Genomic DNA, 14856 nt, shown 5'->3' with positions numbered 1-14856 from the left:
CATTTTTTTTTTTGTTTTAACTTTTTTTTCCTGCTTAATGGTTCTCAATCTGTAAGTTGCAACCCCCAAAAGACCATCGGAAAAAATTTATGTTTATATTACGATTCACAATAGCTAGAAATTACAGTTATGAAGTAGCAATTAAATAATTTTATGGTTGGGGTTACCATAACATGAGGAACTGTATTAAAGGGTCACAGCATTAGGAAGGTTGAGAACCACTGCTCTATGTAGTCCTTGTTGTCCTGGAACTCACTATGTAGACCAAGCAGATCTTGAACTCATGGAGAGCCACTTGCCTCTGCCTCTCCAATGCTGGGATTGAAGGCATGTGCCACCACACCTGGCAATCTTTTTTCTTCTTAAAGTTCATGTTTAAGTTAAACCTTTAGTTTTGAGATATTTGTAGAATCAGACACTGTTGTTGTAGGCTGCTTGTTGTTCCTGGCTGCTCAGCCCTGAAATAACCACACAGAAACTGCTTGACCTATCAGCTCTAGCTTCTTATTGGCTAACTCTTATATCTTAATTGAACCCATTTCTATTAATCTGTGTATCGCCACATGGCTGTGGCTTATCGGCAAGTTTCCATCCGGCATCTGTCTCTGGCGAAGACTCCCTGACATATCTCTGACTTTGCCTTCTTTTTCCCAGCATTCAGTTTAGTTTTCCCTGCCTAGCTCTGTTCTGCCCTGCTATAGACTCAAAGCAGTTTTCTTTATTCATTAATGGTAATCGCAGCATACAGAGGGGAATCTCACATCACCTCCCCATTTCTGTCTAAATGAAAAGGGAGGTTTTAATTTTAAAATAGTAAAATTACATATAAAAAACAGGTATCAAGGAAGAATTGTTACAATATTTATATCTGCTCTATCTTTTATCATAACTAAGGAAAACCATAATTGTAACTATCTATTCTTCATCTCCATCAAAGACTCCAGAAGGGTATATTAATACCTAAGTAAACAGGAAGTACATTATAAGCAACTTCCAAAACTCTAGAATTGATAGAGACATCTTGCTGCCTGGACAGTCACGGTTGTAAGAAACAATAGACACTGTAGTAGATTATCATAGTGAGGACATCTCAGCCACTCTCTTCCTGTTTTGCCATGTGCTGGTGCTCTCTCTTGGTGTTTATCCAGTTTCACTTGTACTCACTAGTGTGTGTGTGTGAACTGTACATCTGTGGGTTTGTGTGATCATTACCACACTAGAGATGCAGAAGAATCTGTCACCAAGATCACTCACATTGCCCTTCAATAGCCTTAGCCATGTGTGCCCGTCCCTAGCCTGGGCACCACTCAACTCTTTTCTATACTTTTGTCATTTCAGGGGTGCTACATAAATGGAGTCACAGAGCAAATAACTTCTGCGATTTCTTTTTCTTGGTATCATCCCTTTGAACTTCATTCCAGTTGTGTGTATCAGTAGTTCATACCTTTTTATTGATGCGTAGTATTGTGCCACATGATCATTTTGTTGAAGGGTTGTTCTGCTTTTGCCTATTTGAATGAAGCTGCTCTGAGCATTCATGTGCAAACGTAATTATTCATTTATCTGGTATAAATGCTCAAAGTGCACGTGCATGCATTTGGATTCTCCTGTGGTCAACATTTATTCTCTGTTTCTGCTCTGTGTGCCTTTCCTTATGTACACACACACACACACACACACACACACACACACACACACACTACAGTTCCCCCCCTTAAATGCTTGTGAGTAAACTGCATAAACCATTACCTCCAAATATTTCAGTGAGTGTTTGCAAGAGTAAAGACATTTTCTTACACAGGCACAGACATGGTCAGTTTAGCTTAACATGGATACTACTGCCAGATCCGTTGTCTCCTACACTTTTATCAGCTGATACTATGGTCTCTTTTTGTATTTTTTCTCTCTTTCCATTTTAGTATAGTATATTATCTTATGGACTACTCAGTACAGCTTCATTTTATTCCTATTGGCTCATTTAGGTAATGGAACCAAGGTGAAGAAAGGTGAGATGCTTTGTCCAAGTCTCAGCTCCTAAGAGAAAAGAGACTGGATTTGACTGGTGTTTTGACTCTCAGGGTCTCTTCATTGCTGAGCTGTGTGGTCTTCATTAGCTCATTGTAGCAATGTTTGGCTTTTCAGAAACTTATGTTTAATTTTTTTATGTTGTTGGAATAAACAAGTGTTACTTTGTTTGAGAGTTTCTGTCCATTTTGAGATCATTAGCTATTTTATTTCTTTCAAGTGGAGCTGACAGCCTGTCTGCATCTGATTAGTGTTTTATGTCACTACAGGAAGTAGTGAGTATTTCACGTGAACTCTGAGCTTGGGGAGTTAAGGAGACCCTGTTAAGATGCCTGTCTCCACCCTTCATGCCAGTCAAGGATTGTTTCCTACAGGATCTTCCTCAGTGCTCTGCTCTGTTTTTAATTTCTCAAAGAAAGAGTTTCCCTCTCCCTGGAGGAAGGCAGTTTTATCTTTATCATTTTTAGGCTTCGTTGAAGGCCACTCCTCATCTGCAGTACTGTCAGTTGCACGTGTGTAGTTTGCCAAGCTTGTAGTTGTTGTAGGAACTATATCTCTGGCTTTCTTCACATCTGCATTCTGTGTGCCAAGCTTCTGTATTATTGTATCTTTTATATTTAACATACATCCAGAGGCAGCAAGATCTTAGTGATGTATTTTTTTCAGTGACAAGTTGAATACTTGCAACTTGAAAATTTTAAATAATAATGAATTTCTGAGCCTTGCTGTGCAACTAGCTTGTGTTCTGACCCTCTGCTTATAATATTTGTATAATCACTGGCTTAATTCCCTGGGTACCTAGGCCATGGTTTATTTTGCCTCCCCTAGACATTATGAATTCTAGGTGGGTCATAGTTGTACTTCATTGTTTTTGGAATTATTCAGTTATTTGCTTTTCTTAGATTTTGCTATTTTTCTGAATGTATCTGACATTTGTTAAGCACTGAATTCATGGGATGGCTCTTGTGAGTGATGGTGTTACCAGTGAGCTGGTTTGGGTTATTTCTGACTCTGTGGGTAGGAATATGAGTAGACAAAGGGTGGCTGTGTTAGTGTTTTTGGTTCTGGGCCCTTGAGAGCTAAGAGCCTATGGGCTGGACTAACAACAGGCTTATCCATTGGAACCCTGAGGAATAGGGGCTTATTCTCCTTATTACTCCTCATAGCTCTCGGGGCCAGAAACTTTCAGTCCTAGATGCTCAGGTTGAAGAGTTAATGTTGTGAGCACTAACTGTTAGTGCACTCTAACCAGGGAACCACAGTTTATTGCAGTATCTGGGCATGGATAGTAGCAACAGCTGCAGCAGATGACCAGTGTTATTGTTCTTAGGCTCTGAGAGTCTTGGACCCATGGCTTCTAGGGACTGACTCTTAGTCCTTAGAGCTAGGCAGTTTCCTCAATTTTTTTTTTCGAGACGGTTTCTCTGTGTAACAGCACCAGCTGTCCTGCGTGCTTCGAACTCACAGAGATCCACCTGCTTCTGCCTCCTGGATGCTGGGATTAAAGGTGTGCTACCACTGCCTGGCAATTTCTTGAATTCTAATTCTCATCTTTACAATTGTCTCACAGTCTTGGGTTTCTGCTTCTTGTCACCTAAATATTGTCCTCTGTCATTTCAACTGCCCCTGCTCCCTGTAGAGTTTTAGTCCTCATTTGTTTTCTGTAAGTTATCTGCATTCTTGCCAATGCCATCTCTTCTTTGTACAATTTAGCCTGATGTTTCGACTATAAAAGTCACAAGAAGAGACCATTGGGAGAAACCTCAAAAGATGCCTCTTAGTTGATTTCAGAGTCAGCTGTACAGTCTGGTTATATAGTAGGAGGGTGTGTATGGGAAGGCATGTATGTGTAGCATGTAAGTAAATGAAAGATGTGTTTGCACCAATAATAGTGTAGTGTACAGTTCCAGCAATCATAGGCCCTGGATAGGGACCAGTTAGTCACAAGATCCACATTGCATGTTTACTTACTTCTTGCTGAGTTACTGAGTAGTAACTTGAGTGAGAATAGCTTCAAGGTTATCTACAGGTTATGAAATCTTGCCTTGACTGGAATGTGCCTTCCAAGGCCGGTGCAGGCTATCTGGAGCAGTTGTGACTGGAGCAAGGCCTCCTGGAGCCAGAGCCGCTGCAGTGTTCCTGGCAGCTGGCATGTTCTCAGAGAGATAAAGTATCTAAAGTAGCTGGGCTGCCTTCAGGTCAGGCTAGCCAGTTTTCAAAGCAGAGGCTGCAGGGCTGATGGTCCCTAACTCTATCTACCTCCGTTCAAAGCCTTGAATAGTCCTGCAGTCTGTCTATCTCCAGTCACAGCCTTGAATAGTCCACTCCCAGAAGTTTCAGTGCTTTGCTCATTTACAGGGAAAAAAAAAATGGGCATTTATAATAGACTTAAAGCTCAACACAAAACCAGTGTTCTTGAAGCATTTAGCAGTCCTTGAAAGCAGTTAGCAGGCTTAACAGCTTCTAGTCCCTGTCTCAGGGCCCTACAGAGTTTGGTACCTTTGATCTCAGTGATAGTTTTTAATCTGGGAAATGTAGAAAAGCTTTAAATCATAGGGTCACCGTCTTCCAAGCTCACATTGAAAAGTTTAAATGTAGAAAATAATTTCTTCACAGAAATTAGAGCTAGATTCAGGGTTGGTTTTGCTGGGCCTCTCAGGTCATCCCTGTAAGCTGGACAGACCAGGTTGGCTTGGGGGCCATAAGCTGCTCACATCTTACTGTAAGTCTGAACTTAGTTCTGTAGGCTGTTCATTGTTCAGAATTTTGTGTCCTGCATTCCCCTTGTTTCTTGAATGATACTAGATTTTTTTTCTCTGACTTTGGGTATTTTGAGGTGTAGTTGTTTGTGACCTTGTATGTCTTCTAGGAATGCTGTCCAAGACATGATCCAGACCTTATGTTATAGGCCAGAATGGGGCTGAGTCTATGAGTAGGAATTTCCAGATGTTTTTAGTGGCAGCCCTGGGAGTGTTACAGTTATTACAGCAGCACTTTAGCAAGGACAGAGTAATGATATGGCTGACCTTGACAACACCAACTTCTGTTGTCACTGTCTCACAGAAGCCAGCTTGAGAGTACTACTTGGTGTCAAATTTAAAGAACATTTTGACAAACACTGGCATTTTATTTGAAATGATATGAACCTAGGGAAAACTAATTTCAATTCTTGTATGTTTTAGCCATTTTGTTCAGCAGATTGTAGGTTATGGAAGTCCCATAGTTTTTCCAGGTTGTCATGGTAAAACTGTCCATGTAGGCAGGCTTTGCAGTCCTCTTTCTTTTTAGATGATGGCAGTGATTACTACTGAAATGATGCCTATGGCTGGTAATGAGTTATTTCCAGCTTTCATTAGGTGCCTGTTTCTCTATCACACCATGAGGTTGGGATTGTTCCTATGGTATACCTGCTTCATCCAGTTTATAGTTTATGTACGTAAAGGCCTTAAGTCTTTTTCTTTTATGTGCACACGTGTATATGCCTGAGTGTGTGTGTGTGCACACATGTATGCATGTAAACGTGTGTGTATAGCAGCGGGAGGACCACGCCGGGTGGTGTGGCGCACACCTTTAATCCCAGCACTCGGGAGGCAGAGGCAGGCGGGTCTCTGTGAGTTCAAGGCCAGCCTGGTCTACAAGAGTTAGTTCCAGGACAGGCTCCAAAGCTACAGAGAAACCCTGTCTTGAACCCCCCCCCCCTCCAAAAAAGCAGGAGGGCCATTTCAGGTATCTTTCTTGGGGGATAGGGTCTTCTTGGTCTGGAGTTTTCCCAGTTAGTGAACCCCAGGAATCCTCCTGTCTTAGCCTCTGTATCACTGGAATTACCAATGTGCTTCACATTGGTATTTTTATGGTTTATGAGGATTGGACTCAGGTCTCTGTGCTTCCAGAGTAAGTACTTTACAGATGACCCCTCCCCCCAACCTAATAGATGTAGCTGTTACTGAGTTGATTTTTATTTTTATTTTTTTTATTAAAAATTTCCATCTCCTCCCCTCCCCTTCCTCCTTCCCTCCCCTCCCCTCCACCCATACCCCCACTCCCTCCCTCTCCAGGCCAAAGAGCCATCAGGGTTCCCTACACTATGTTAAGTCCAAGGTCCTCCCAACTCCCTCCAGGTCCAGGAAGGTGAGCAACCAAACTGACAAGGCTCACACAGAGCCCGTCCTTGTTGTGGAGACCAAGCCCCTCGCCATTGTCCTTGGCTTCTCGGTCAGCCTCTATCATCAGCCACTTTCAGAGAGTCCGATTTGGTCGGATGTTCCATCAGTCCAATTCCAACTGGACTTGGTGATCACCTGTTAGTTCTGTCCTGCTGTCTCAGTGGGTGAACGCATCCCTCATGGTTCTGACTTTCTTTCTCATGTTCTCTCTCCTTCTGCTCCTCATCAGGACCTTGGGAGCTCAGTCCGGTGGTCCAATGTGGGGCTCTGTCTCTATCTCCATCCATCGCCAGGTGAAGGTTCTATAGTGATATGCAAGATATTCATTAGTATGGTTATAGGATCTGGCCTTTTCCGGCTCCCTCTCCTCAGCAGCCCAAGGAACTAGCTGGGGGCATCTCCCTGGACACTTGGGAACCCCTCTAGAGTTAAGTCTCTTGACAACCCTAAAACGGCTCCCTTAATTAAGATATATGCTTCCCTGCTCCCATGTCCACCCTTCCTATATCCCAATAATCCCATTCCCCCATGCTCTCCCCATCCTCCCCTTCACGCTTTTCTCTCCCCATCTCCCCTTGCCCCATCCCACCCCACCCCCAAGTTCCCAATTTATGCCCGGCAATCTTATCTACTTCCAACATCCAGGAGGATAACTGTATGTTTTTATTTGGGTTCATCTTCTTATTGTCTTCTCAAGGATCATGAATTATAGGCTCGATGTCCTTTAATTATGGCTAGAAACCGATTATGAGTGAGTACATCCCATGTTCATCTTTTTGGGTCTGGGTTACCTCACTTAGAATAGTGTTTTCTATTTCCATCCATTTGCCTGCAAAATTCAAGATGTCATTGTTTTTTACCGCTGAGTAGTATACTAATGTGTATATATCCCACAGTTTCTTCATCCATTCTTCCACTGAAGGGCATCTAGGTTGTTTCCAGGTTCTGGCTATTACAAATAATGCTGCTATGAACATAGTTGAACAAATGCTTTTGTAGTATGATTGGGCATCTCTTGGGTAAATTCCCAAGAGTGGAATTGCTGGGTCCTGGGGTAGGTTGATCCCGAATTTCCTGAGAAACCGCCACACTGTTTTCCAAAGCGGTTGCACAAGTGTGCATTCTCACCAGCAATGGATGAGTGTACCCCTTACCCCACAACCTCTCCAGCAAAGGCTATCATTGGTGTTTTTGATTTTAGCCAATCTGACAGGTGTAAGATGGTATCTCAAAGTTGTTTTGATTTGCATTTCCCTGATAGCTAAGGAGGCTGAGCATGACCTTAAGTGTCTTTTGGCCATTTGAACTTCTTCTGTTGAGAATTCTCTGTTCAGTTCAGAGCCCCAGTTTTTAAATGGGTTAATTAGCATTTTAAAGTCTAGTCTCCTGAGTTCCTTATATATTTTAGAGATCAGACCTTTGTCAGTTGCAGGGTTGGTGAAGATCTTTTCCCAGTCAGTAGGCTGCCTTTGTGTCTTAGTGACAGTGTCCTTTGCTTTGCAGAAGCTGCTCAGCTTCAGGAGGTCCCATTTATTCAACGTTGCCGTTAATGTCTGTGCTGCTGGGGTTATACGTAGGAAACGGTCTCCTGTACCCATATGTTGTAGAGTACTTCCCACTTTCTCCGCTATCAGGCTTAGTGTGTTCTGATTAATATTGAGGTCTTTAATCATTTGGACTTGAGTTTTGTGCATGCTGATAGATATGGATCTACTTTCATTCTTCTACAGGTTGACATCCAGTTATGCCAGCACCATTTGTTGAAGATGCCCTCTTTCTTCCATTGTGCACTTTTGGCTCCTTTATTAAAAATCAGGTGTTCATAGGTTTGTGGGTTAAGATTCAGGTCTTCTATTCGATTCCATTGGTCGACATCTCTGAATCCAAGAACACAATACCAAGCTGTTTTCAATACTGTAGCTCTGTAATAGAGTTTGAAGTCAGGGATGGTAATGCCTCCAGAAGTTCCTTTATTGTATAAGATTGTTTTGGCTATCCTGGGTTTCTTGTTTTTCCATATAAAGTTGATTATTGTCCTTCCAAGATCTGTGAAGAATTTTGTTGGGACCTTGATGGGGATTGCATTGAATCTATAGATTGCTTTTGGTAGAATTGCCATTTTTACTATGTTGATCCTCCCAATCCAAGAGCAAGGGAGATCCTTCCATTTTCTGGTATCCTCTTCAATTTCTTTCTTCAAAGACTTAAAGTTCTTGTCAAATAAATCCTTCACTTCCTTGGTTAGAGTTACCCCAAGATATTTTATGCTATTTGGGGATATTGTGAAAGGTAATACTTCTCTGATTTCCCTCTCTGCTTCCTTATCCTTTGTGTATAGGAGGGCAACTGTTTTTTTGGAGTTGATCTTGTATCCTGCCACGTTACTAAAGGAGTTTATCAGCTGTAGGAGTTCTTTGTTGGAGTTTTTGGGGTCGCTTATGTACACTATCGTATCATCTGCAAATAACGAAAGTTTAACTTCTTCCTTTCCAATTCGAATCTCCTTGATCCCCTTGTTTTGTCTTATTGCTATTGCTAGGACTTCAAGCACTATATTGAAGAGATAAGGAGAGAGTGGACAACCTTGTCATGTTCCTGAATTTAGTGGGATGGCCTTGAGTTTCTCTCCATTTAGTTTGATGTTAGCTGTTGGCTTGCTGTAAATAGCCTTTATTATATTTAGGAATGACCCTTGTATCCCTAATCTCTCCAAGACCTTTATCATAAAGGGGTGCTGAATTTTGTCAAATGCTTTTTCAGCATCTAATGAGATGACCATATGGTTTTTTTCCTTCAGTTTATTTATATGATGGATTACATTGATAGATTTTCGTATGTTGAACCAGCCCTGCATCTCTGGGATGAAGCCTACTTGATCGTACTGGATAATTTTTCTAATGTGTTCTTGGATTCGGTTTGCCAGTATTTTATTGAGAATTTTTGCGTCAATGTTCATGAGTGAGATTGGCCTGTAATTCTCTTTCTTGGTTGGGTCTTTGTGTGGTTTAGGTATCAGGGTAACTGTAGCTTCATAAAAGGAATTTGGCAATGCCTCTTCTGTTTCTATATTATGAAATACCTTAAGGAGTATAGGTATTAGGTCTTCTTGGAAGTTCTGGTAGAATTCTGCATTGAAACCATCTGGTCCTGGGCTCTTTTTGGTAGGGAGATTTTTGATCACAGTTTCTAATTCTTCGCGACTAACAGGACTATTTAGAATGTTCAGCTGGTCCTGGTTTAACTTTGGTATATGGTACTTATCTAAAAAAAAGTCCATTTCTTTTACATTTTCCCATTTTGTGGCATACAGGCCTTTGTAGTAAGATCTAATGATTTTCTGAATTTCCTCTGTGTCTGTGGTTATGTCCTCTTTTTCATTTCTGATCTTATTAATTTGTGTGTTCTCTCTCTGCCATTTGATTAGTTTGGATAGGGGTTTGTCAATCTTGTTGATTTTCTCCAAGAACCAGCTTTTTGTTTCATTGATTCTTTGGATTGTTTTCTGTTTTTCCATTTTGTTGATATCTGCCCTCAGTTTATTTCTAGTCTTCTACTCCTCCTAGGTGAATCTGCTTTTTTTTTCTAGAGCTTTCAGGTATGCTGTTAAGTCTCCAATGAGTGCTTTCTCCGTTTTCTTAAAGTGGGCACTTAGTGCTATGAACTTTCCTTTTAGTACTGCCTTCATTGTGTCCCATAGGTTTGAGTATGTTGTGTCTTTGTTTTCATTAAATTCAAGAAAGACTTTAATTTCTTTCTTTATTTCTTCCTTGACCCAGGTGTGGTTCAGTAGTTGACTGTTCAGTTTCCATGAGTTTGTAGGCTTTCTGGGGGTAGCATTGTTGTTAAATTCTAATTTTAATCCATGGTGATCTGACAGGACACAGGTGGTTACTAATATTTTTTTGTAACTGTGGAAGTTTGCTTTGTTACCGAGTATGTGGTCAATTTTCGAAAAGGTTCCATGAACCGCAGAGAAGAAGGTATATTCTTTGTTATTTGGGTGGAATGTTCTATAGATGTCTGTTAAGTCCATTTGGTTCATTACCTCCATTAAGTCTCTTAATTCTGTTAGGTTTCTGTCTGCTTGACCTGTCCATTGGTGAGAGTGGAGTGTTGAAGTCTCCTACTATTAATGTGTGTGGTTTGATGGCTGCCTTGAGTTCTAGAAGTGTTTCTTTTACATAAGTGGGAGCTTTTATATTAGGGGCATAGATATTCAGGACTGAGACTTCATTCTGATGAATTTTTCCTGTTATGAGTATAAAATGTCCCTTTCTATCTCTTCTGATTGATTTTAGTTTGAAGTCAACTCTGTTAGAAATTAATATGGCTACACCCGCTTGTTTCTTAGGTCCATTTGTTTGATAAACCTTTTCCCAACCCTTTATTCTGAGTAGGTGTCTGTCTTTGTGGTTGAGGTGTGTTTCTTGTAAACAGCAGAATGTTGGATCCTGTGTTCGTATCCAGTCTCTTAGCCTGTGCCTTTTTACAGGTGAATTGAGTCCATTGATATTAAGTGATACTGATGACCAGTGGTTGTTAACTCTGGACATTTTTTTTTTTGTAGTAGAGTTTGTGTGTTTCCCATCTTCTAGTTGTGCTGGTGAAGGGTCGCTAGATGTCTGAGTTATTGTGGGCCTTGTTGGACTCCTTGGTTTGTGATTTTCCTTCTATTACTTTCTGCAAGGCTGGATTTGTGGCTACGTATTGTTTAAATCTGTTTTTGTTCTGTAATATCTTGTTTTCTCCATCGATGTTGAATGCAAGCTTTGCTGGGTATAGTAGTCTGGGCTTGCATCCATGTTCCCTTAGTGTCTGTAGCACATCTCTCCAAGACCTTCTGGCTTTCATGGTTTCCAGTGAGAAGTCAGGTGTAAGTCTGATAGGTTTCCTTTTATATGTTACTTGCCCTTTTTCCTTTTCAGCTCTTAATATCTGTTCTTTATTCTATATGGTTTGTGTTTTGATTATTATATGGCGTGGGGATGCTTTTTTTTGATCCAGTCTATTTGGTGTTCTGTAGGCTTCTTGTACCTTCATAGGAATATCTTTCTTTAGGTTGGGGAAATTTTCTTCTATAATTTTGTTGAATATATTTTCTGGTTCTTTGAGTTGTAATTCTTCTCCTTCTTCTACACCAATTATTCTTAGGTTTGGTCTTTTCATGGTGTCCCAGATTTCCTGGATGTTTTGTGGTAAGAATTTGTTGGATTTGATTTGTTCTTTAATCTGTGAGTTTATTACCTCTATAGTATCTTCAGAGTCCGAGATTCTTTCTTCCATCTCTTGTATTCTTGTCTCTGTAGTTTCTCTTCGTTTACTCAGAATTTCCATTTCCAGTTTTCCCTCAGATTGTGTTTTCTTCATTACCTCCATTTCATTTTTCAGGTCTTGTACTGTTTCCCTTACCTGTTTGATTGCTTTTTCTTGTTTTTCTTGGGTATCTTTGAGAGATTTATTTATTTCGTCTACCTTTTTGTTTGTCATCTCTATTTCTTTATGGCAGATTTTTACCTCCTGTATAAGGTCCTCTATTATTTTCATAAAGTACTGTTTAAGGTCGATTTCTTCTATTTCCTCCGGAGTAGGGTGTATCTTGTTGTTTCGGGATGTCTGGATTGTGGTGATGTCATGTTGCCTTTCATGTTGTTGGGGGAGCTCCTGCATTGGCGCCTGCCCATCTCTTTCTTCAAATGGAGCTAGGAGAGACTTGGTGTCTTGGTCCAATCTTTGCTGTGACTGAATGTGGGTGGCTCTCCTCAGTGCTGGAGCAGGAGCTATTCCTTGCAGCACAATCTGAAGGAGCCAGCACAATCTGAAGGAGCCAGCACTCCCTTGCAGGAATCCTCAGACCTGCCTAGAGGGCAGCCTATCTCACCTCTGGGTGGGTGGCCTTGTTACAGGAACAGGACACTTGAATACACTAGGGTAGGCTTGGGAAAGGTAGGGAAGTGTGTACCAAAGACACCCCTGCACCAGGCGCTGGGGGAGGGGAGATGTGCTCTCTTCCAGGACAGGTTGCCCCAGGATAGCACACACTCACCAGTCCAGATGGAACTCCACAGCACTGAATCAGGGATTCCTGATAGCCGAGGGACACCGCAGGGACAAAAGGGCAAAGATGGGGGCAGGGTGGGATGGAGTATCCCACAGCGAACTTTGCAGCACAATTCTTCCTCTGCTGGGTCTTGGCTCCTTGCTGGGCAGGTATCTCAGACAAAGGCCCTGCTTGCCAGGGACAAGCTGAGTGCGATAAAGGAACTCCCCCCCTCACCACTGATTCCCGGCCCGGGTAAGGGCCAAGCAAGGCGGTTTTGTGGCCCCTCAGGAGTGGAGCGGTGCTTTAGGGACGCTGGGATGGGATAGGAAGAGAAGGACAGAAGGCGCGGGGAGAAACCCCTGTAGAGTGACCAGAAAGGTTCGGGGGTCCAGGAATGTCTGCAGAGACACACTCACCCTCGCTGGGTCTTCTGTTTCAGGCTAATGGCTCCTTGCTGGGCAGGTATCTCAGACAAAGGCCCAGCTTGCCAGCGGCAAGCTGAGTGAGATAAAGGAACTCCCCCCCCCTCCCCCCCACCACTGACTTCCACCTGAGTTGATTTTTAAATAGGATATTTTGACATTATGTCTGGATCTGGTGGTATAGGCCTATACCCCAACCTACCCAGGAGACTGCAGAAGGAGAATTGCAGTTCAAGGCCAGTCATAGTGGACAACTCTATTAAAACAAAAAAATTGAAGAAAAAGGACTGATGATATAGCTAAGTGGTAGGTCACTTGTTTAGCATTCATGAGGCTTTAAAGTCTCCAGTACCAGTACCACAAAGACAGATAGACAGTAAGAATTTTGATTTTGTAACCCAAAATTGAGTTTTTTTTTAGAAAAAGGAGATTTAAGAGTTTTCTTATTAATTTATTATGTTAAGATGTGCATGCTTGTTTAGGAGTAGATGAAACATATTAATTATTAATTAATTCATAGTTGATGAACCTGATAGTAAACATACAGATGATCATCAGAATATTTCCTACCCTACCCCTTTTTTCTTGACCCTAGTTCTCAACTTTGTAGCCTAGACTGTCTTTGAACTCACTATGTAGCCCAGGCCGCCAAACTTAAAGCAGTCTTTGCTCAGCCTCCCAAGTGTTGGGATTATGGGCATGGACCACTATGCCTTATGTGAATGTGTATTTATTTAAAAATTTTAAATTATTGTTTTTGTATATGTGTGGTGTCTTTTTTAGGGTTTCTACTGCTGTGATGAAACATACAAAAGTAATTAAAGGAGGGAAGGGTTTGTTTTACTTAAACTTCCTCTAAGTGTAAGACTTGATATAGTTGTGGCTGTTCTGTTTTTCTCTCAGGAAGAATGACTTGTATATTGCTACATGACTATTTATTTTGTGTTCTTATTTGCGTGTTCTCTGGATTTCAACATTGCTTTAGGTATGCCAGCTCTCTGTAAAAGAGGATAGGACCTGTCCAGTGTAGACCAAACCTTAAAGTTTTGTTTCTAACTTTTCAAACAAGATCATTAGAAGACAGAGCTGGGCTGGGGCAGTAAAGAAAGATAAAGAAGGGGCGTCACTAAGTTTCAACTGTAACATATATAGCTATATGTAGTTTTTAAAACATTTATGAAAAAATTTACACACAGAGGTAGAGAGACAGTGTGTTGCCCCCCATTATAGGTCCTCAAAAGTCAATCCTTGGGGTATATTTGCCTTACCCACCTTTAAAACTTAGCTTCCATTTGCAGACCCACTATAACACACACATCCCTAACATCATTTATAAGCAGCACACACATTCAAAATTTCATTCTGCAATGTGAATATTTTTATATGTACACAGTGCTGTTGCTGTACCTAGTACAAAATTGGTTATTCTCTGCTGCTGTTGGTTATTTCTTTCTACTATAGGAAGCTTATCAATGAGTTTTCTACGTTCTTTGAACATGCAGAGACTGTTCCTCCTTTGGTCTTATGCCTTCTGCCCAGAAGGCCATGCTCTGAGACATTCACACAGTGGACTTAGTTCTAGTATAACTTTCTCTAAAGAGGTGTTTCTTAATAATCACCACATTAAAAAGTAGGGTCCTCTTTCCCTATCATGTTCCCTGGTTATATGTGCAGTGTGTCATCATTCTAGATTGAAGTACTGCAAAAACGGAATGTGGTTGGCCATGCTTATTGCTCTCCATCCAGGGTCTGAAGAAGGCATAATGTGTAGTAATAAATAGTTATAAGCTTGACATTAATAATGAGTGATTCCAAAATTTGCTTAGTGTTTTATAACTATTGTCTTTTCCTACTACTGGTTTCTATCCCACAGCCTTGCTCCTCTCAAGATCTATAGTGAACAGCTGTGCTAGTAGAAAGTACTGGGTTGTCCCTTTCAGGACATTTGATCTTCTAAATCCTTGAAGTACTTTGTAAAATATAAATGAGTAAAGTCACTTCTGACACATTAAGAGAATGTGTTTTACGACATAACTTTCATTTGAGATCACTTTTATTTGGACGTACACCTAATAAATCTGTTTTGGTTTATGTGTAAAAGGATGGAATGATCTTTAGCCCACATATCCTTTAGCTGATTATCTGGATAGTTTAATGTATATGTATTCCATGCTGAAAATTGTTATATTGTCAGTTGTTGGGAATA

The 14856-nt window shown here is 41.1% G+C and overlaps 1 protein-coding gene across 5 annotated transcripts in view; it reads left to right on the top strand.

The window, feature by feature from the left end:
- Window positions 1-14856, top strand: part of Dis3l2 (DIS3 like 3'-5' exoribonuclease 2) — a 363987-nt gene that overhangs the window by 9941 nt on the left and 339190 nt on the right. The window contains exon 1 of one of the 5 annotated variants that reach the window (XM_038339063.2): window positions 11360-11383. The exons of the other annotated variants lie outside the window; for them this stretch is intronic. The gene's annotated coding sequence lies outside the window, so the exon portion shown is untranslated. Of the gene's footprint in view, window positions 1-11359; window positions 11384-14856 lie in introns of those variants that run through there. 5 annotated transcript variants of the gene reach the window in all.

This window comes from Arvicola amphibius, chromosome 8 (assembly GCF_903992535.2).
Source record: "Arvicola amphibius chromosome 8, mArvAmp1.2, whole genome shotgun sequence".
In the NCBI taxonomy this organism is placed as follows: domain Eukaryota; kingdom Metazoa; phylum Chordata; class Mammalia; order Rodentia; family Cricetidae; genus Arvicola; species Arvicola amphibius.
This window is presented reverse-complemented; position numbering and strand designations above follow the sequence as displayed.